Genomic DNA, 22,947 nt, shown 5'->3' on the forward strand with positions numbered 1-22,947 from the left:
GCTGGAAGGACAGAGAAAAATGCATTAGCAATATCAATTGTGGCATACCACTTGGATGCCTTTGATTCCAGTTCATACTGGAGTTCTAGCATGTCCGGCACTGCAGCACTCAGCGGTGGCGTGACTTCGTTCAGGCCACGATAGTCCACTGTTAGTCTCCACTCACCATTAGACTTTCGCACTGGCCATATGGGACTATTAAAAGGTGAATGGGTCTTGCTGATCACTCCTTGGCTCTCCAGTTGACAAATTAGCTCGTGGATGGGAATCAGGGAGTCTCGGTTGGTGCGATATTGCCGCCGGTGCACAGTTGTGGTAGCGATTGGCACTTGCTGTTCTTCAACCCTCAGCAACCCCACAACAGAAGGATCCTCTGAGAGACCGGGCAAGGTAGACAACTGTTTAATGTCCTCTGTCTCTAAGGCAGCTATGCCAAAAGCCCAGCGGAACCCTTTTGGATCCTTGAAGTACCCTCTCTTGAGGTAGTCTATGCCAAGGTTGCACGGAGCATCCGGGCCAGTCAAAATACGGTGCTTTTGCCACTCATTCCCAGTTAGACTCACTTCAGCCTCCAATACAGTTAACTGCTGGGATCCCCCAGTCATCCCATAAATACAGATGGGTTCTGGCCCTTTATATCCTAATGGCATTACAGTACACTGTTCACCTGTGTCTACTAAAGCCTTATATTTCTGTGGTTCCCATGTGACAGGCCACCGAAGCCACACAGTCCAATAAACCCGACTGTCCCTCTCCTCCTCCTGGCTCGAGCTAGGGCCCCCCTAATCCTGGTCAGTATTCATCACTGTGTCTGGGGGACTGCCTGCTGGAAATAGGAGCAGCAAGTTTCTCAGAGAACACTCTTTTTTTCCCGATTGTTTTTCCTTGCAACTCACGTACCCGTGCCTCTAGGGTCGAGGTAGATTTTCCATTCCATTTTCTCATGTCCTCTCCATGGTCACGTAGGTAAAACCACAGGGTGGCACAGGGTGTGTACCCACTATATCGTCTCCCTTGCACAGAAGGATGCTTACCCCTGATAGCTGAGACACTGGTTTGTACAGGTGAGAAGGGAGTTTTTGACTTCAGTGAAAGGGAAGCTCATGGAGCAGATTATCTTGAGTGTCATCACACAGCACTTGCAGGGCAACCAGGCGATCAGGCCCAGTCAGCATGGGTTTATGAAAGGCAGGTCCTGCTTGATGAACCTGATCTCCTTCTATGGCAATGTGATGCGCTTAGTGGATGAGGGAAAGGCTGTGGATGTGGTCTACCTTGATTTCAGTAAGGCTTTTAACACCGTTTCCGACACCAAGTTAGGTGCATGTGTCGATCTGCTCGAGGGTAGGAAGGCTCTGCAGGAGGATCTGGATAGGCTGGACTGATGGGCTGACACCAACTGTGTGAAGTTCACCAAAGCCAAGTGCCGGGTCCTGCATTTGGGGCACAACAACCCCAAGCAGCGCTACAGGCTGGGAGATGGGTGGCTGGAAAGCTGCCTGGCAGAGAAGGACCTGGGAGTACTGGTTGATAGTCGGCTGAATATGAGCCAGCAGTGTGCTCAGGTGGCCAAGAAGGCCAACAGCATCCTGGCTTCCATAAGAAGCAGTGTGGCCAGCAGGTCTAGGGAAGTGATTGTCCCCCTGTACTCGGCTCTGGTGAGGCCACACCTCGAGTACTGTGTTCAGTTTTGGGCCCCTCACTACAGGAAGGACATGGAGGTGCTCGAGAGAGTCCAGAGAAGGGCGATGAAGCTGGTTAGGGGTCTGGAGAACAAGTCTTATGAGGAGCGGCTCAGGGAGCTGGGACTGTTTAGCCTGGAGAAGAGGAGGCTCAGGGGAGACCTCATCGCTCTCTATAGGTACCTGAAAGGAGGCTGTAGAGAGGTGGGGGTTGGTCTATTCTCCCACGTGCCTGGTGACAGGACGAGGGGGAATGGGCTAAAGTTGCTCCAGGGGAGGTTTAGGTTGGATATTAGGAAGAACTTCTTTATGGAAAGGGTTGTTAGGCATTGGAATGGGCTGCCCAGGGAAGTGGTTGAGTCACCATCCCTGGAGGTCTTTAAAAGACGTTTAGATGTAGTCCTTAGTGATATGGTTTAGTGGAGGACTTGTTAGTGTTAGGTCAGAGGTTGGACTAGGTGATGCTGGAGGTCTCTTCCAACCTAGGTGATTCTGTGATTCTGTGATTTTGTGAAGATAAATTCTAAGTTGGTGGACCTCTTCAGAAAGTTTTTACACAGCCGAGACCCAGGCCTGTAGGGAAGAGGAGAGACTTTCTTCGTACTGCCGGAGTTGTTTAGTCAGTTCATCCATCGTGGGTTCCTCATGTTCTTTCCAGGTCATTACTGCCAATGAGCTGGCATATGATGATGGTGCACTCCGTACAAACTTCCGCCACATGGGTCGGGTACACTTGACTTCATCTGGATCTGTGGATATCTGGTCATTGTCTAGGTCCTCATAAACCACCTCCCATACACCTAATTCCCTCAGGTACTGAATTCCCTTCTCCATGGTGGTCCACTTGCCTGGTTGACATACAAGATCTTCCTTGAAGGGATACCTTTCCTTCATACCTGACAGGAGACGCATCCAGAGGGTGAAGATTTGTGCTCCTTTTCCAATTGCTTTGTCAATGCCAGCATCCCTAGCAAGGGATTCCAGCTGCTGGCTTCCCTGCCGTCTAATTCCAGACTATTGGCTCTGCTGTCCCAGCACCGGAGCAGCCAGGTGACAAGGTATTCACCTGGACAAGGACTGAAATCTTTTCGCATATCTTGTAGCTCATGCTGGGATAGGCCTTGGGTAGTTATTGATGCTTTTATGATATCTTCATCTTCCCATTTGTGTGATGGCCCAGCCACTGCGGAGTAGCCCATCTCGTCATCATCTTCCTCCCCAGTCTGAGTAGGAGTTCCTCTGCATTCTAAATGACCTGACTTTCTCATCCATTGTTTCGTCTTTCTTACAGGGGCAACTTGCACTGCTACAGTCTGTTTCCCTGACCCAGCCGCAGGGCCTGTCACAGGGGTTGGAACAGCTGCAGGGCCCATCGCAGGGGTGGAGTGGCTGCTGGGGTTGGAGAGGCCGCTGAGCCTGTTATACTGCTTGGTGTGGCCGCACGGTCCATCATAGGGGTTGGAGTGGCTGCAGGGGTTGGAGTGGCCGTTGGGCCTGTCACAGGACTTGGAATGGCCGCAGGGTCTGTCACTATGGTTATAGTGGCATGGATTGCAGCTCGGTAGACATAGGCCGAGCCCCAGCATGTTGCAGTGATTTGTGTATGTCTGATATTGCCAGGGTGATGACACCCCTTTTTCAAGCATTCTACTAGTTTTTTAGGATTTTGCAGTTGTTCAGGGGTGAATGTCCAAAACACTGGAGGTGCCCACTGCTCTAAATACCTGCCCATATCCTCCCACACTCCCTGCCACTCATAACTATCCTGTCTCAGGACAGATCTCTGGATGGCATTCCTAAGTAGTTGTTTAACCTTAAACAAAATCTGAAGCGCATTCAGGAGACATAACAATAACACCACACTAGTCTGAACATCCCAAGGATATTCAAAATCTTGAAGAGCTGTCATAACTATCCCGGAGGAGAAGAGGGGGGTGATGGAGAAAGGGAGAGTGAACAAGTAGGAAAAAATATCTCCCCCATCCCCTCCACAGATTGGCTCCCTGAAGAAAAAAGGCAATAGGTGTAATTGTTAATAGTTTCTGAGATATGGTTTCCAAAGTATAGAGTTATATGGATAACAATCTTAAACCAGCCCCCGTAAAGGATAAACAGCACCACAGGGGGCACATACAGTAAGTAACGTGCTATGTAACTCAGTTTGGAAAACAGACCTGAGATCAAAGCAATCATCATTGTGACTAGCAACTACTAAGCAGATCTAATACCAATTTTAGTTTAACACACTCTGATCAAATCTGTCATTATCTGAACCCTTCGAGCCCCACGTTGGGCACCAAAAGGACTGTTGTGGTTTAACCTGGCTGGCAGCTAAGCACCACACAGCCGTTCGCTCACCCTCCCCCCTCCCTCTCTGGGATGGGGGCTAGAATCAGGAAGAAATGAAAGCCTGTGGGTTGAGATAAAGACAGTTTATTGGGACAGAAAAGAAAGGAAAATAATAATAATGACAATAGTACTACTACTAATAAAGTGTACAAAACAAGTGATGCTCAGCGCAGTTGCTCACCACCTGCTGACCGATGCCCAGCCTATCCCCAAGCAGCCGGTCTGCCCACCCCAGCCAGCCCCCCCATATTAATTGTTCAGCATGACATCAGATGGTATGGAATACCCCTTTGGCCAGTTTGGGTCAGCTGTCCTGGGTCTGTCCCCTCCCAGCTCCTGCTGCACCCCCAGCCTGCCCGCTGGCAGGACAGTGTGAGAATCTGAAAAGTCCTTGGCTTAGTGTAAGCACTACTCTGCAACAATTAAAACATCGGTGTGATATCAACATTATTCTCATCCTAAATCCCAAACACAGCACCATACCAGCTACTAGGAGGAAAATTAACTCTATCCTAGCCAAAACCAGGACAAATATATTCATCGATGACTTGGATGAGGGAATGGAGTGCGCTGTCAGCAAGTTTGCTGATGACACTAAACTGGGAGGAGTGGCTGACATGCCGGAAGGCTGTGTTGCCATCCAGCGGGACCTTGAGAGGTTGGAGAATTGGGCGGGGAGAAATTTAATGAAATATAATGAAGGCAAGTGTAGAGTCCTGCATCTGGGCAAGAACAACCCCAGACACCAGTATAAGTTGGGGACTGCCCTGCTGGAGAGCAGTGAAGGGGAGAGGGACCTGGGGGTCCTGGTGGACAACCGGATGACCATGAGCCAGCACTGTGCCCTTGTGGCCAAGAAGGCCAATGGCATCCCGGGGTGTATTAGACGAGGTGTGGTTAGTAGGTCGAGAGAGGTTCTCCTCCCCCTCTACTCTGTCCTGGTGAGACCGCATCTTGAATATTGCATCCAGTTCTGGGCCCCTCAGTTCAAGAAGGGTAGGGAACTGCTTGAGAGAGTCCAGTGCAGAGCCACAGGGATGATTATAAGGGAGTGGAGCATCTTCCTTACGAGGAAAGGCTGAGGGAGATGGGTCTCTTCAGCTTGGAGAAGAGGAGACTGAGGGGTGACCTTATTAATGTTTATAAATATGTAAAGGGTGAGTGTCAGGAGGATGGAGCCAGGCTCTTCTCTGTGACATCTAATGATAGGACAAGGGGCAATGGGTGCAAGCTGGAACATAGGAGGTGCCGCTTAAATATGAGATGAAACTTTTTTATGGTGAGGGTGACAGAACACTGCAACAGGCTGCCCAGGGGGGTTGTGGACTCTCCTTCTCTGGAGACATTCAAAACCCACCTGGACGCATTCCTGTGTGACATGATCTAGGTGTTCCTGCTCCGGCAGGGGGATTGGACTAGATGATCTTTCACGGTCCCTTCCAGTCCCTAACATTCTGTGATTCTGTGATTCTGTGTAACCTCTGATTAACCGATATGGGTCTGGTTGGGTTCAGGGTACTGAACTATCATGGTCACGGATTCACCAATAACGTAGCACGGCCTCATTCTAGTTGCGTTCAATGAGAACTGTCACAGCTAGGAACAATGCAGTTAAGTGCAATTTATTACAGCAACAGGTACATAGGTTCTTTGGATTGTCGGCGATGATTTACTGTCTGCAAAAGTAAGCTCGCATGCATGACATACACAGGTACACAGCCTGGCTATTAATGTGTTAAAAGGCACAAAGACTCTATAGAGATTTCTAAATTTCCGCGGAGACACCTGGTACAACCAAGTGTTCAAATCTTACCCCACGGTGTCCCAATGGGGGGGAAGAGAGGCTCAGCCCGTCGACTGATCCCAGAATACAGAAGGTATCCTTTGTGATGGTATCTTCCCTAACATCCCCTCTCTCCTAAGCCAATTCATATTATTTTCTATCTTTTAGATGGAGCTTGAGTGACTCTAGTCAATCATATCTTGGTTATGATTGGTAAGAAGTGTTCTTGCTTTCATTTAAAGGTATAGGCTCAGAGAAATTCAGAGCGCATGCTCAGTGAGGGGTGGTCGCACCTTGGAGGCGGGTAGCTCTTGGGATGGTGTTTTGGTATTATAATGATATTATAATGAGCAAAAGTTCACTAGAGTACAGCATTTTGTCAAAAACATGACAGGTCATTGGCTCAGGGTAGCAAAAATGCAGCTTATCGGTCTCGGTGTGCACAAGAACAATCGAGTCCCCCTCTTGCCACAGAGCCTAGCCACGGTGTCTCCACTCTGCTCTACGCTCCGTACTGTTCCTTAGAGTCAGCACACCAGGTTCCTCTAGTGCAATAGCATCTAAGGTTGGAGGCCTAGGGAACGCTTACGTAGTGCAGCTACACTCCACCCTAAAAGCTTCTTCAATGCTGTACATTTTCTTTAAAATGTGAATATTAGTTTAGTTATTAGTATAATTTTCCTAGTTACTTTAGGCAATTACTCCACACCAGATTTCCTGGACTCCTTTGCCCTTCGGGACTGCCTCCCAAGGGACTCCGACAACCAGTCTCCTAAATAGGCCAAAGTCTGCCTTCTGGAAGTCAATGGTGGCAGTTCTGCTAACCTCCCTCCTTACTTTTCCAAGAATTGAAAACTATTAATTCGTGATCACTGTGCCCGAGACAGCCTCCAACCTTCACATCACCCACAAGTCCTTCTCTATTTACGAGCAAAAGATCCATCAGGGCGCTGTCCCTATTTGGCTCACTCACCAGCTGTGTCAGGAAGTTATCTTCCACACACTCTAGAAACCTATACTTTTTCCTCTCTGCTGTGTTGTATTTCCAGCAGACATCTGGTAAGGTGAAGTCCCCCACAAGAACAAGGGCTAGCGATTGCGAGACTTCTCCCAGTTGCTTATAGAATATTTTGTCTGCCTCTTCAGCCTGGTCAGGCAGTCTATAACAGACTCCCACCATGACATCTTCCTCATTGGCCTTATTCTTACCCATAAACACTCAAAGCTGTCATCACCATTGTTCAGCTCTAGACAATCAAAACACTTTCTGACATACAGGGCTACCGCCCTGCCTCTCCTTCCTAGCCTATCCCTTCTGAAGAGTTTGTAGCCATCCATTGAAGCTAGCTGTGCAAGCCATCCCACTATGTGTCTGTGATAGCAACTATGTCATAGTTTTCCTGCTGCACAATGGCTTCCAGATCTTCCTGTTTATCACCCATACTGCGTGCATTGGTGTAGATGCACTTCAGTTGGGCTAGCGAGCCCATCACCTTTTTTGGGGGAGAAGCCCTAATTCCTGCATGACCATTTCAGGGCACTTTTGTGATTTCTAACCCATCAATGTCCCCTGTGCTGTTGCTGTCACATGGCCCTATCAGTGAGCCCTGCTAAATCCTGAGCAAAGATCCTTTTATTACCTTATTTACTTTAAAGGAGGCTATAGTGAGGTGTGGATCAGTCTCTTCTCCCAAGCATCAAGTGAGAAGACAAGAGGGAATGGCCTCATATTGTGCCAAGGGAGGTTCAGGTTGGAAATTATGAGAAATTTCTTCTCAGAGTGGTTAGGCATTGGAACAGGTTGCCCACAGAGGTGGTAGAGTCACCATCCCTGGGGGTGTTTAAGGAAAGGTTGGACGTGGTGCTTAGGGACATGGTTTAATGGGTGATATTGGTGGTAGGGGTATGGTTGGACCAGATGATCTTGGAAGTCTTTTCCAACCTTTATGATTCTATGATTCTCTGATTCTTGTGCTCCTGATCCCTTAACCAGTTGAACCAGTTTTCCCAAGGCCCTGAGGTCTCTTTTGATTGCCCTCGGACATCTTATTGGAGCTTCATCACTGTCTACCTGAAAAATCAATAATGGCTACTAATCTGAGGACCAAATCAGGGTAGGAATCTTTCTCTTCACATCCCTAATCTGGGCCCCAGGGAGGCAGCAGACCTCCCTATGAAGTGGGTCCTATATGCATATGGGGCCTTCTGTTCCCTTCAGAAGGGAGTCTTCCACTACAACGACCTTTCTGTTTTTCTTGTTGGGAGCTGTTTTAATTGGTTTGACCTGGTGCTTAGGAACATGGTTTAGTGGATGACATTGGTAGTAGGGTGATGGTTGGACCAGATGATCCTGAAGGTCTTTTCCAACCTTAATGATTCTATGATTTTATGAATGGAGGGCAGAGGTTGATGTGACCTCAGTGTCGCCTCCAAGCCAGATGTACTGTGCTCCTCAATATTGTTCAAATCAGCCTGCAGAGCTTCATACCTTTTGTGCACAGGCACCTGGGAAGTTGGGGAAGTCAGGGAAGTCCCTGAGGGGATGTGCCTGCTGTGCCGGGCAGGGAAAATTGTGATGGAGCTGAACAACGTGCAGCAGTGACTGAACCAGAGCTGGCCTCAGCATGCAAAAATTCAGCACCATACACGATCTCTCCTGCCCCAAAGGACTGTTATGACAGATGGAGGCCAAAGTTATGGACTAAATGAACTCAACAGTCATTTTATAGGAATGGCCCGTAGACTAAAGGAATGATATCTGTGTGTATATATCAAAAGACAAGAGAGGTGGTGATTAATAGATGTATGGGATTTAGAAGTATGGGACTTGAGCATGATGTAAAAGGTACGGAATAACGGGTGGATATTGTCCTGGTTTTGGTTGGGGTAGGGTCAGTTTTCTTCATAGTGGCTGGTATGGTGCCATGTTTTGGATTCAGGATTAGAATAATGCTGATAACACGCTGATGTCTTAGTTGTTGCAGAGCTGTGCTTGCACTAAGTCAAGTACTTTTCATCTTCTCATAATGCGCTGTCAGTGAGGAGGCTGGGGGTGTGCAAGAAGCTGGGAGGGGACAGAACCTGGACAGCTGACCCAAACTAGCCAAAAGGATATTCCATACCATAGGACGTCATGCTGAACAATTAATATGGGGTGGTTGGCCGGGGTGGGGGGGACCATTGCTCGGGGACAGGCTCGGGGACACTTCCAGGGAGGGGGCATCCACAACCTCTCTGGGCAACCTGATCCAGTATCTAACCACCCTCATAGTAAAGGATTTCTTCCTTATATCTAATCTAAATCTACTCTCTCTTAGTTTAAAACCGTTGTCCCTTGTGCTATCACTACACGCCCCGGCAAAGAGTCCCTCCCCATTTTTCTTGTAGGCCCCCTTTCATAGAATCAGAATCATTTAGGTTGGTGTATTGGTTTGAGCTAGGATAGAGTTAATTTTCTTCATAGTAGCTGGTATGGTGCTGTGTTTTAGATTTAGGATTTGACAAAAAATTGACAGTAACACACTGATGTTTTAGTTGTTGCTGAGCAGTGCTTACAGTAAGTCAAGGACTTTTCAGCTTCGCATACCGTCCTGCCAGTGAGGAGGCTGGGGGTACACAAGAAGCTGGGAGGGGACAGAACCAGGACAGCTGACCAAAGGGATATTCCATAAAATATGCCATTATGCTGAATATTAAAACTGTGGGAAGTTGGCTGGGAGTCTGATGCTGTTCGGGGACTGGCTGGGCATCGGTCAGCAGGTGGTGAGCAATTGCATTGTGTATCACTTGGTTGTTTTTTCCCTCCCTCCCTCCCTCCCTTCCTTGTCTTTATCTCAACCCATGAGTTCTCACATTTTAATCTTTTTTTCAATTCTTTCCTCCATGTCATTGTGGGGGAAGTGAGAGTGTGACTGTGTGCTGCTTAGCTGCCTGTCACATTAAACCACAACAGTCATTTTTGGCGCTCAGTGGGGGGCTTGAAGGGTTGAGATAACAACAGATTTGCCTAGAGCGTGTTACAGAGAACAAATTTGTTTATAATTTCTTATAAATGTTTAAAACTGTTGTATGATTTCTAATAATTTGTTTAATAAATGCTGGTAACAATGTTGATTCATTTATTCTCAAAGGTATCTGATCCCTCTTTTGCTGTATATCATCTCTAAGAGCTGATTAAAAGCTGTTCTTGACTTTTTCAGTTTGTTGTGCTATGTAACAGTTGGTTCTGATATGATAAATGCACTGTCCATGAGCCTAATCTGGTATTTGCACTTTGCATTGCTGTCATACTTGTACTTCGGGAACCATCTCTTAAAAACTATTAAAAATTACACATTACCTTTTCCCCTCTGAGAGACAATTTGTGTAGGAGGCAAGAAATAGAACTTTCCCCTTCTCCTTCAGGCCACATACTCTTGAGTATTTTGAATATTGTTGGGTAACCAGCATATTCCAATTGCTATGTCTCCTGAGCGTGTTTCTGGTTTTGTCTAAGGTTAAGTAACTATTTAAGAATCCCACCCAGAGACCTGCCCCAAAGCAAGATGGTTATGAGTAGCTGAGTGTGTGGGAGGATATGGGCACCTAGAAGAGTGGGCAGCTCCATTGCTTTGGGACTTCAACCCCAAACAAGTGTAAAATCCTAAAGAACTGGCAAAATGTATGCTGTCATCCAGGCAATTCCAAACTGATAAAAATAACTGCAACATGCTAGGTACTCGTCTATGCCTACTGAGCCCTATTCAGCAGCCTGAAAGGGAAGATGATAATCCAAATTATTGTGAAGAATGATTTTGCAATAAAACAAAGTAAGGTCACGGGACCTGCACAGGAAATCCCGTTTTGAAGAATAAAATGGCAAGTTGGATGTCATCAGATCCCAATGGATGTGATCAGTAAAATAACAGCTATGTCTCCACCAACTAGCAAAAAGGAAACACAAACTTTCATAGGCATTGAGGGTTTTTGGAGAATGCATATTCCAAATTACAGTCTGATTGTAAGCCCACTCTATCAAGTGACCTGGAAGAAGAACAATTTCAAATGGGGCCCCGAGCAATGACAAGACTTTGAACAAATTAAAGGGGAGATAGTTCATGCCCTTGGGTCTGTCCAGGCAGGACAAGATGTAAAAAATTTGCTCAACACTGCAGCTGGGGAGAAGAATGGTCCTATCTGGAGCCTCTGGTAGAAAGCACTAGAGGAGACTCGAGGTCGACCCCTAGGGTTTTGGAGTTGGAGATACAGAGGATCCGAGGCCTGCTACACTCCAACTGAAATAGAGATATTGGCAGCATATGAAGGGGTTCGATCTGCTTCGGAAGTGGTTGGTACTGAAGCACAGCTCCTCTTGGCACCCTGATTGCCGGTGCTGTGCTGGATGTTCAAAGGGAGGGTCCCCCTCTACATATCATGCAACTGATGCTATGTAGAGTAAGTGAGTGTGGTGGTTTTACCTTGCTGGGCAGCTGAACTCCACCATAACCGCTGTCTCACTCCTCTTCCTCAAAGGAAAATGGCTCAAGGGTTGAGATAAGGACAGGGAAATCGCTCATCAATTATCGTCACAGGCAAAACAGACTCAGCATAGGATATTAATGTAAATTATTGCCTATCACTTACAGAAAAAAACGGTGATAAACTAAAAGCCAACTAAAACCACCTTCCCCGCCATCCACCTTCTTCTACATCCTCCCCCTGAACAGCACAGGGGAATGGGGAATAATGCTTTGTCTTCACTGCTCCTTCACGGTCACTCTCTTCCCCTGCTCCAGTGTAGGGTCCCTCCCATGGGACCTCCCAGTCCTTCCCAAACTGTTCCTGTGTGGGATTCCTACAGACAGCAGTTCTTCAAGAACTGCTCCAATATGGGTCTGTATCTGTCAGGAGCAAACTGCTCCAACATGGGTCCCCCACGGGCAGCAGCTCCCACCAGATCTCCTGATCTGAGACCAGAGCCTCCTGCGTGGGCTCCTCTTCACAGGTTTCAGGTCCGTCCTGGAGTCTGCTCCTTCAGGGGCTCTCCATGGGCTGCAGCCTCCTTCAGATCAGATCCACCTGCTCCACCACGGGCTCCTCCACGGGCTGCAGCATGGAGATATGCTCCACCATGGTATACCATAGGTGGCAGTGGGATAGCCTGCTCCACCACGGTCCTTTCCACAGGCCGCAGGGGAACTTCTGCTCTAGCACCTGGAGCACCTCCTCCCCCTCCTTCCTCACTGACCTTGGTGTCTGCAGGGTTGTTTCTCACTCCTCTCTCTCCCAGCTGCTGTTGCACAACATTTTCCCTTTCTTAAATCTGCTCTCACACAGGTGCAACCAATGTTGCTCATTGGCTCGGCTCTGACCAGCAGCGGGTCCCTTTTGGAGCTGGCTGAAACTGGCTCTTATCTAACTTGGGGTGGCTTCTGGACTCTTCTCACAGAGGCCCCCCGCTACCAAACTCTTGCTACATAAACCCAATACAGCTTGTTCTCAGAGCTGTGTTCTGTAACACCTTACTTGTTGTTTATGCTCCCTGTTGTGCTGTTTATCATCTCTGGGGGCTGGTTTAAGGTTATGATTTTGCTGTACTGTGTCACACTGGCTTATGATATGATATGATAAAATTACTGGTCATGATACTAATCTGGTATTTGTACACAGCTTTTCTGTCATTTCTGTACTTTAGGAACTATCTCTTGGAAACTAATAATAAATACACTCTTTACCTTTTCTCCTCTGAGACCCAGTCTGTGGGGGAGACAAGAAAGTACACCTTCCCCCGCTTCTTCACCCTCCCTTTCTCCTTCACCTTCCCTTTCTCCTCCAGGCTACTTACAATAGCTCTCAAGAATTTTCAATATCCTTGGGATATTCAAACCATCATGTTCCTATTGGTATATCTCCTGAATGGGTTTCAGGTTTTGTTTAAAGTTTAACAACTATTTAAGAACACCACCCAGAGATATGCCCTGAGGCAGGATAGTTATGAGTGGCAGGGTGTGTGGGATAGTATGGGCAGGTACCTAGGAAAGTGGGCACCTCCAGTATTTTGGAACTTGACCCCTGAAACAGTGCAGAATCCTGAAAAACTAGTAAAATATTTGGATAAAGTATGCCATCACCCTGACAATTCCAAAGAGACAAAAATCACTGCAATGTGCTGAGACCAGGCCAATGTCTACCAAGCCCTATTCAACACCATTCAGCACTCCCAAGGGAAAAGAAGGTCTCAGGTTCTGATGACAAAACAACAGGCACTTTGGCCACATCAACCACCACAACAGGCACTGCAGCTGAACCAGAGAAACAACCCATGCCAGTATCACTTGCCCTTATACACAAGAAGAAGCAATGGACTTGAAAGTCAGCTCGTCTAGTAAGGGAAGAAACTTCTACTAAGAAGGGGAAGGAGGAAGTGGATGAGACAGGCTACTCTGAAACAGGACCATCACAAGAACAGGAGGAGGAAAAGACAGAAATCATAAACAAGGCAGTAACCACTCGAACACTATCCTCGAGTGATCAGTGAGATATGCAAAAAGATTGCATATCTCATCATTGTGGCAAGATATTAATGCCAGGGTAGAAAACCTGGTTGTAAATGTACATCACGTAGATGCTCACATACCCCAAAGTCGGGGAACTGAAGAACATCAAAACAACCAGCAGATGGATCGGGCTGTGAGAATTGAAGTGGCTCTGGTGGCTCTGAACTGGCAATGTGAGGCTGACTTATTTTTAGTTCAGTGGGCCCGTGACATATCAGGCCACCAAGGTGTATTGAGTTTACGTGGCAAGGTTTTGGTAGCGGGGGGCTGCAGGTGCAGCCTCTGTGAGGATTCTGGAAGTAAAGTCCAGAGGGCCTCATAGTAAAGGATTTCTCCCTTATATCTAATCTAAATCTACTCTCTTTTAGTTTAAAACCATTGTCCCTTGTCCTATCACTACACACCCTGGTAAAAAGTCCCTCCCCATCTTTCTTGTAAGCCCCATTTAAGTATTGGAAGTGCACAATAAGGTCTCCTCTAGGCTAAACAACCCCAGATCTCTCAGCCTCTCTTCCTAGGAGAGGTGTTCCAGCCCTCTGATCATTTTTATGGCCCTCCTCTGTATACACCCTAATAGTACCAGGTTTCTCTCGTGCTTGGGGATCCAGAGCTGGATGCTGTACTTCAGGTGGGGTCTCACAAGGGTGGAGTAAAAGGGGAGAATTACCTCCCTCGACCTGCTGGACATGCTTCTTTTGATGCATCCCAGGATAGAACTAGCTTTCTGGGCTGCAAGCACACATTTCTGGCTCATATAAAATTTTGCATCAACCAACATTCCCAAGTCCTTCTTCGCAGGGCTGCTCTCATGGAACCATAGAATCATTAAGGTTGGAAAAGACCTCCAAGATCATCTGGTACAAACATCACCCTACCACCAATGTCACCCACTAAACCATGTCCCTAAGCACCACGTCCGACCTTTCCTTAAACACTCCCAGGGACGGTGACTCCACCACCTCTGTGGGCAACCCATTCCAATGCCTAACCACTCTTTCTGAATCATAGAATGGTTCAGGTTGGAAGGGACCTCAAGAATCACCTAGTTCCAACCCTCCTGCCATAGGCAGGTGTGGGGGTGGTAACAAAAGCAAGCAGGTGGTGCCTGTTGAAGCTGATGAAGCACAGCTGGGAAGATTGCTTCCCAGCATTCCTCAGTGCTTCAGCGAGGGCTTGCTCAGATTTTGGGGACTTGTTGCTCTTAGTTGTTGGAGGGGGCAATAACATTGAATGCTAACTTCAAGCTTTCATTGAGAAGATAGATTCTACAGCAAGGATGTAATAAGTTAGGTGTGGGGACTGAAGCATATGAAGGGTTAACTGTTTTTGAGCTAATGGGACGAAAGCTGTGGGAAGAGTAAAGAGAAGTTATGTACAAGATCAGGAAGTAGCGCTGGAGAAGAGGGAGTACTGGGAAGCCTGCTGCAAGCACAAACGGAAAATTACCGGCCTCTGTTCCTAGGGTCTGTTAGAAGCACACTTGCCTAATAAACTTGGATTTTAATCCTAAACATCGGAGTCCGTGCCTCTCAGTCCACCACAGGCAGGGACGCCACCCACTAGATCAGGTTGCTCAGGGCCTCATCTAACCTGGTCTTGAAGACCTCCAGGGATGGGGCATCCACAACCTCTCTGGGCAACCTCTTCCAGTGCCTCACTGAAGGGATGAAAGACGCGGACTCCTGATGGCTCTTGAACAGGAGACGTTTATTGCCCCTTTTCACTACTACATATACTTTCCCCGTAGCCCCACGTGCTGTCTGCGCGCCCGAATCTGTCATACAATTGGTTAGAGACACTCAGACATGCGCCTCGAGCCAGCCAGCAATTGGCCACTGCCCAAAGCTCATCTTTAACACTGTAGCCAATTTACTTTATCTCAACCTTGCTCAAGTTTTTGTTTCTACCGGTTGTTTCCTCATTACCTCTAATTCAGGAAAGTATGAAACAGCGTGAAGCCACCTGCAAATACCTTTCCCACAATTCCCCCTTTTTTATTTTCAACCAACCAAATGCTTTCTATAGATTTTCTATCAATCATTGCAAACATTGCAATAAGCACGGTACAATAAGCAACAGGGTGAAAATCACATGCAGAATTACGATTGTAAAGTAGCGTGCCTACTAGAATCTACATCAGTCAACAAGTCACTAAGCGCTAGGGATGTTGTTTCGCATCACTTAAAATAATTTGTCCGCGGCTTCAGGAGGTCCTTGTCTACTCCTGTGGTGAGCGGCTGAGAGTGGAGACCCCTCCAAGGAAAAATGCTCGGGGTGCACCTAGGGGCATCCATTCCACAGTCGATCCCACAGCCGAGCAGAGCGGCTCCTGGCGCAAGGAAGGATGCTATTATAGTTTTGTATAATTACACCAAAGAGATGCATTGCAATAAGGAGCAAGTGTGGCGTTGACCATTTGTTTCATGACTTGGTTTTTGCCTGTGTAATTGAACCTTACCCATGCTGTTGCTGTTACACATCCCAGGATATCTAATTCCTGTGGCTCCTACGGGGCTATCGGTAATTGGACCACCCAACCATCCCAGTTGTTCATTGCCTCTCTGGAGGCATTTCCTGTGTCTGAGAGGTTCCATCCCCCCCACAAGGTGTGGGCCTGTCGATGTGCTGCTAACCAAATTTGTCAGATCATTATCTTCTAGCGGAATCCCGACTAGGCAGGTCGTGAATGCATTTCCCACGCTGGCCATAGACAGACACATATGGTTTTGTCCGGTCATGTTGGCGAGGGTGACCCAGATGTTTTGTCTGGGCTGGATTGAGACCCAGGAGGCGCCGAAGCTGCAGAGGCGGACGAGGATGATGGTCCCAACCATGGTCGCACGCCACAAACTGGCACCCATCGTGGTTCTTGTCCTGTGGAAACACAAGCGTACCCTTGCCCCCAGGTTATTAAGGGATATGGTCCTTCCCACCCCCCAGTATCCAGATTTCTCATCATAACCATCGCTTTTCCTGTTGGAACGGACGTTAGTCCTGATTCCATTGATTTAAAATGCTTAATTATAGGTGGTACGTCTTCGTATTGAAAAGGTAGTGTCAAATGATTTATGACATATACCACTTTGTTCAAACTATTCTGCGGGGTCTCCTGTGTCTCTGCCTTTTTCTGTTTAGCCAATAAGTCCTTTAACGTGCGGTGAACACGTTCTACTATTGCTTGTCCTGTGGGTGAGTGTGGGATGCCTGTCTTGTGAGTGATGCCCCAGGTATGGAAAAAAACCCGCGTAGAGCGGCTCGCATAAGCTGGGCCATTATCAGTTTTTATTTCTTTAGGGATTCCGAGGGCGGCAAAGGCCGCACGGAAATGCGCCTGTGCGTGACGGCTTGTTTCGCCCGTCATCGCAGTGGCCCAGAGTGCGTGCGAAAAAGAATCTATGGACACGTGAACGTATTGTAGCCTCCCGAACTTGGGAACGTGAGTAATGTCAGTTTGCCAAATCTGAAGAGAAGAGAGGCCCCTAGGATTAACTGTAGTCAGTGGGCCTGGTCGTTGTTGACAGTCCGGGCAGGTCTGTACTATGAGCTTAGCATCTCCTATGGGGATGGCAAACTGTTTGGACAATGCCTTTGCAGCCTGGTGGAAGAACTGATGTGATAAACGAGCCTGGGACAATGTATTTGGCACTGGGACTTGCAATGCAATGTTGGTCAATTGATCGGCCCGGGCATTTCCTTCTGCAAAGAATCCCGGGAGTGTCATATGACTTCTAATGTGGATCACGCAATAAGGGTGGGTACGGTGCTCTACGGGAAATAATAACTCTTTAAATTTTAAGAATAGTGCTTCATTGTGGATGTGTTTGATCTGAGATCTTTCAATTCGTTGTGCTACTCCTACTGCATACTGTGAATCAGAGACAATATTTAGTGGAGCCTGGTCCCATTGCTTGAATGCCATTGCTACCGCATGTAATTCTACTATCTGAGGGGAGCCCTGTACTGTTTCTATCACATGTTGCCAGTGGCCTCCTTGTTCCCACATGACTACAGCTTTTCCCGTTCTCCCTGACCCGTCTGTGAATACTGTTTGTCCTTGGACTGGGTGCCATCGATATAGCGGCTTGTCCTCAACGTGTACATTCTTATAAAAGGTAAGCATTTTATGAGACGGGAGATGTATATCAAGTTGACCATTGAAACGCGAAAGGGCTGATTGTAGCTCTAAGCTATTCTGGAGGCACCAATCAAGGTAGTCTTTAACTATCGGAATGATAATGGATTTTGGCTCTTCTCTGGCCATTTCTATAATTCGTTCTCTACCCTTCCTAATCAAATCCGAAAACATTTCAATGTGGGTGGCAAGTGTCTTTGTCGGTTGGTGGGGTAGAAACACCCATTCTAATAGCAGCAACGGGTCTGTTGCGTTGGAGTCCCATTGCGCAATAATAGCTAAAGGTTGTGGATTCTGGTTGCATATGTAGAGCTGAATGGGTAAATTTTCTGCTCGCCGCTGGCATTGTTGGGCAGAGATCTTCTCCTCTATATGGTTTAGTGCCGCCCTGGCTTCATTAGTCAGCCGGCGGGGCACATTAATATCAGTGTCCCCTTTTAACAACTCGAACAGGGGTGCTAGTGTATGGTTGTCAATTCTGCATTGCGTTCTTATCCAATTTATATTGCCTATAAGCTTCTGGACATCATGGAGCATGCGAATTTCCGTTGTAATGGCTACATTTTGGGGTTGAATACTTTGCTGCTGTATCTTCCAGCCTAAATATTTCCAAGGCGCCTCCATTTGAATTTTTTCCGGCGCGATTTGTAAACCCCATTTCTGTAACTCCTGCCGTAGAACAGACAGTCCTTCTTGCGTTAAGTTGTCTGTCGGACTGGAGAGCAATATGTCGTCCATATAATGATAGATGTATACGCGCGGGAATCGTTTGCGTACGGGGCGTAGTGCTCCTGCTACGTATGTTTGGCAAATTGTTGGGGAGTTTTTCATCCCTTGGGGCAGCACAGTCCAATGATACCTATCCATTGGTTCGGTCTTATTGATTTTTGGGACCGAGAACGCGAATTGAGGAGCATCAGCAGGGTGAAGCGGAATAGTAAAGAAGCAGTCCTTTAAATTGATAATTACTATATTCCAATTTCGAGGGATCATAGCGGGAGAAGGTAATCCGGGCTGGGGAGCTCCCATGTCTTCCATTGCATTGTTTATTTGACGTAAATCATGAAGTAATCGCCATTTTCTGCTTTTCTTTTTAATAACAAACATGGGTGAATTCCAGGGGCTGGTTGTGGGGCTAATGTGTCCCAATTGGAACTGTTCTTGGACAAGTTCTTGGAGAGCAGCGACCTTTTCCGCAGGGAGCGGCCATCGATTCACCCACACAGGATTATTAGTCCTCCAGGTGAGTCTCATGCGCGGTCGCTCGTCAATGGCCGCTATGGAAAATTTTCCAGAAAGCTCAGGGGGAACTTGCACTGTCCCATCACGTCCCGTTCAACTTTCCCAACTCATTCAAAAAACAGCTCTGTCAAACATTACATACCACACCTTTAACACCTTCAGTAACCCTTTTTAACACTTCTTTTTATCTTTCTCCAGCCTGTACTTTCACCAAAGGCTCAGTCAGGGGCCAACTTAATTCCATACATTTTTCCTTCCAGGATGCTGAAACAACATATCAGTATACCATATTTCATCCCATTTTCCTTCTCTCCTCCTTCTTCCACTCCAGATATTCCTATTTGAAGTGGCCAGCCTGGCCACACTTAAAACATCGTATCAAAACCTGTCCCTGCTAGGATTCAGGCTGCAACACAGGTAGCTTTCCTTGCCTGCCATTCCTTCATCTCTCTTCCTCTCCTTTCCACCCTGGCCCTGACTCCCCCTGAAGATTTTCTTCTCCTTTCTCCAACCCTCTACCTCACTACATGGTACACTGTGAATACCATTAGTTTCACTCTCTGCTTTTCCTTCTCATTTCCCCTCCTGACACACACCTACAGGGCCTCCCTCAGGAGGGCCCCCAGTGACACCGGGGACACCGGTGATGACCTCGGGACACCAGGTCCCCGGGACTCACCCCCAAGCACTCCCCCACCCCAACCCCAAGTCTCCCACATGACCCCTGTGCTGTGCACTATCACCACTCCAGCCAGGATTGGCAAGTGGGCACCCCTGCTCTGCCGGTACTACCTCCAGTCCCAGAGGATGAGCTCCCCCCACTCCTGCACAGCAGCTCTCCTCCTGATCATTCCCCTTTCTTCCACTGTAAACAACATACTTAGTAGAGACATCATTTCCCCCCAGGAGTATAAGTTAGGTCCTAGGAACTGGTCTAATTGTTCAGTTAGCCTGATGGGGTCCTTAATTAAAGACTTCATCTCCTTCTTAAAACTCCTAACCTCTCTGCTGGTAGGGGGGGGGGGGAGTTCACCTAAGAGGATACACAGTTAGTGTTAGTACTGTTAGTATCAGGGAAGGCAAAATTCTCAGTACCTCTTCTACCTTGTTCTAATTCTTGCCAGAGCCTAGAGTACGCTCCTTCTCTAGGGACAGTGTTAATTGCAGTCCCCGTCTCCCTTCCTGGAGCAGCTGCTGCTGCCACCGGTGCAATATTAGGATTATAGGAAACATAACTTGGCTCCTTCTCTGAAAAAGGAATCAGTCTTATTGTTTACACATAAATTTAAAGCCTGAATTTTCATCAGGCCCGTATTTTGGCCAAAATACTGCTGTTTCCTTAATTGGTTCTTTTGTCCAGACTGATACACAATATTTAACCATTTTCTTCTTTTATCATCTCCTCTAGTTCTGGGATTATTTTTCCAATTTCTTATCATTCTTCAGGAAGAACTTTCGGTAGGCACTCCCCCAGGGATATCTCCCTGTCCCCTGGAACCCATATTTTCCCATTTTTCCTAGCCCTTGTCAGTGTGCTGCTACAGAAATTTACCTCCTGCAGGGTACCACACACTAACGTTCCGATTCTGGAAAATGGGGGCGTACTGCCAAGCACTTTACCGTGCAAGGGGTACCATACACCAAATTTCCCGAGACTCTTCCTTTCTCCCTCTTATCTCACACTTTGTCTGTCTCCGGCCACACCACTCGGGGAGCTATGGAACCGCGGATCAGGACTCCACACTCGCTTCGTACAACAGTACGTCTCAATCACACGTCACACAGAGTCTCACCCGATCCCCAAGGCAATACTTAACATTTCTTACCTTGGTCTGTGCGCAGAGTTAGTGTCAGTTCTCGAAAGCAGAGTGCCTACCTTCTTCCCTTTCCCAGTACTTTGCCTGATCCTTGATCCTGCCTCTTTAATCAGTTTCAATCCCTCTGTCAGCTCTCCGCAGAACCACTACCGTCAATGCACAGGACCGCTGAAATCAGCGGGGCATGCCTTCCTGCTGCTGCGGCGGTGGGGCTCCCCAGTAGGTGACTGGATCCCGGACGAGCCCCCAGATTGTGAGAAACACTCTGTAGCCAATAACATAGGCTCAGGCGAGGATCTCAGTGAAGTAGCAATTTTACTCGCGATTGCAATGGCAGGCGTCCCACAAGCAGGAGCGCACCTACTAGTTTCATAACACTGTTTATATACTTTCTTTCTCAACGACCCGGACCCTCCCCTGTTTCCCCATTGACTGGGTAATCCAGGTTCACAATCTATCTGATGCTTCACAGACAATGCCTGGCCTTCAGTTGCCAGCCTGTTATAAGTCAAATTTCTTTTGACTTTTATACTCTTTGAGGTGGTAATGTTTCTTACACCGTGACTTCTACCTAATTGCTCTAAGGATTCTGGTTGTCTGCGTTTTACAAGGTCGTCTGTTAAGCTTTCTTATCACTGCAAGCACATCTCAATACCACATTCCTTCCCTCTAAACAACGTAACTCTGTGCAAAAACAACATTTTTATTCCCACAGTGTAGAGGCATTTCAGCTGGGCAATCAGTCATATTGTGTTTCTAGAACCCTTTCTGATTGCATTGGGATAGTTCACAAGTATTTCCCTATTGTTACTTAGAGTGATAGTGTTCTTAGGTATGCTTTCTTCACTCAGGTGCATCCCCTTCCCCCACCACATCTAGTTTAAAGCCCTCCTGATAAACCCAGTAAGCTTACTGCCCAGAACACTCTTGCCCCACCTGGTCAGTTGTGCCCCATCTGGCTTCAGCATGCCTGGTCTCTCAAAAGTGCGTCCAAGGTCGTAGAACCCAAAACTTTGGGCATGGCACCAGCCTCTCAGCCAGTTTTCACTCAGTCATTCACTTTCTTCACCCTCCTTTCTTGCCTGTCCCTTCTGAAGATTTTATAGCCGTCCATTGAAGCACTCCAGTCGTGGGAGTGGTTCCACCATGTTTCAGTAATGGCAACTAAGTCGTAGTTTGCCTGCTACAGAATGGCTTCCAGCTCCTCCTGTTTGATGCCCATGCTGCATGCATGACTGTAGATGTGTGAGAAACATCTCGAAAAATTTTCTTCAGACGGGATCCTCTGTGAAGCTGTTTTATTCGCGATTGCAATGGCGGGCGTCCTGTCAATCAGGAGCGCATTTTAGTAAACAAATCATAACCTTTTATTCCCTATTACCCGACGCCTGATCACTGTTATAAATTAGTTTTGGTAGAAATCATTCCCGACACATCGTGGGTAAGGTAGATCGAATTTCAATTTATTTGAGCAATTCAGCAAGCAGTGATAAGTAAAACAGCGCTGGGTGGCCGGGGAGTCTCCTGCTCCGCCAACGGCGCACACCTAAGCCCGCCAGAGTCTTGATTTATAGCCTAGTAGTTCCGGGTTTAGTGGCACATCCTGGTGTCTTCTACGACTGCGCGGCCTGTTGCTAGTGGGTCTTCATCAGTCCTCTGGTGGTCGTGGGGATGAAGATCGTCATCTTCCTCTGCGTTGGGGTCATGACTTTGCTGCGGTGTGTGTGTTCCCATGCAAGGAGGAATGCCATTTTGCCCTTATTTGGAGCTGGTTTCTACTGCGATTGTTAACTTAACAGGAAGTTCCCATACTTGTTTTTTTCCTTCAACAGGATATTGGGGGTATAAGCAGTCAACCGTTGAAACCCCCTATCAGCAACATTTAATGAACAAACAAGGCTTTACCCATTACAGTCACCTCCCCTGTTTCCTCATTGGCTGAGTACTACAGGTTCACAAGCTACTCGACACTCCTCTATACCATATAGGTACAATTTTTCTTTTTTTCAACCCTTTAATTTCTCCTTTCTTATGTTTTGAGAACTTGTGATCTTTGTTTTACTGTTCTCACACTGCTCATCCTGTTTTTCTCAAGCTTCTACCTTATTTTGGAACAGTGAGGCCTTCTACTGTCCACTTATCTACTTAGCATTTCTCCTTATTATGACTACACAACTACCTTGGAATACAGAAAATTAGTTCTCTACTGCAAAAACACAACTTAGTTTCTCACAATTCCCCCCTCTTCTTTTCTTACTTCTATTGTTGTTTTTGCACCTCTTCTCATAGCGCACTCTTGAGTTTTTCCAACATTAAGGTGCAATATTCTTCTTCGGATGTCACGGGGGATGACAGATATACAATGCCATTATCATTACAATACCAATAAATAGTTGTTTGAGCCAAT

Source organism: Cygnus olor, assembly GCF_009769625.2.
Source record: "Cygnus olor isolate bCygOlo1 chromosome W unlocalized genomic scaffold, bCygOlo1.pri.v2 SUPER_W1, whole genome shotgun sequence".
Taxonomy (NCBI): domain Eukaryota; kingdom Metazoa; phylum Chordata; class Aves; order Anseriformes; family Anatidae; genus Cygnus; species Cygnus olor.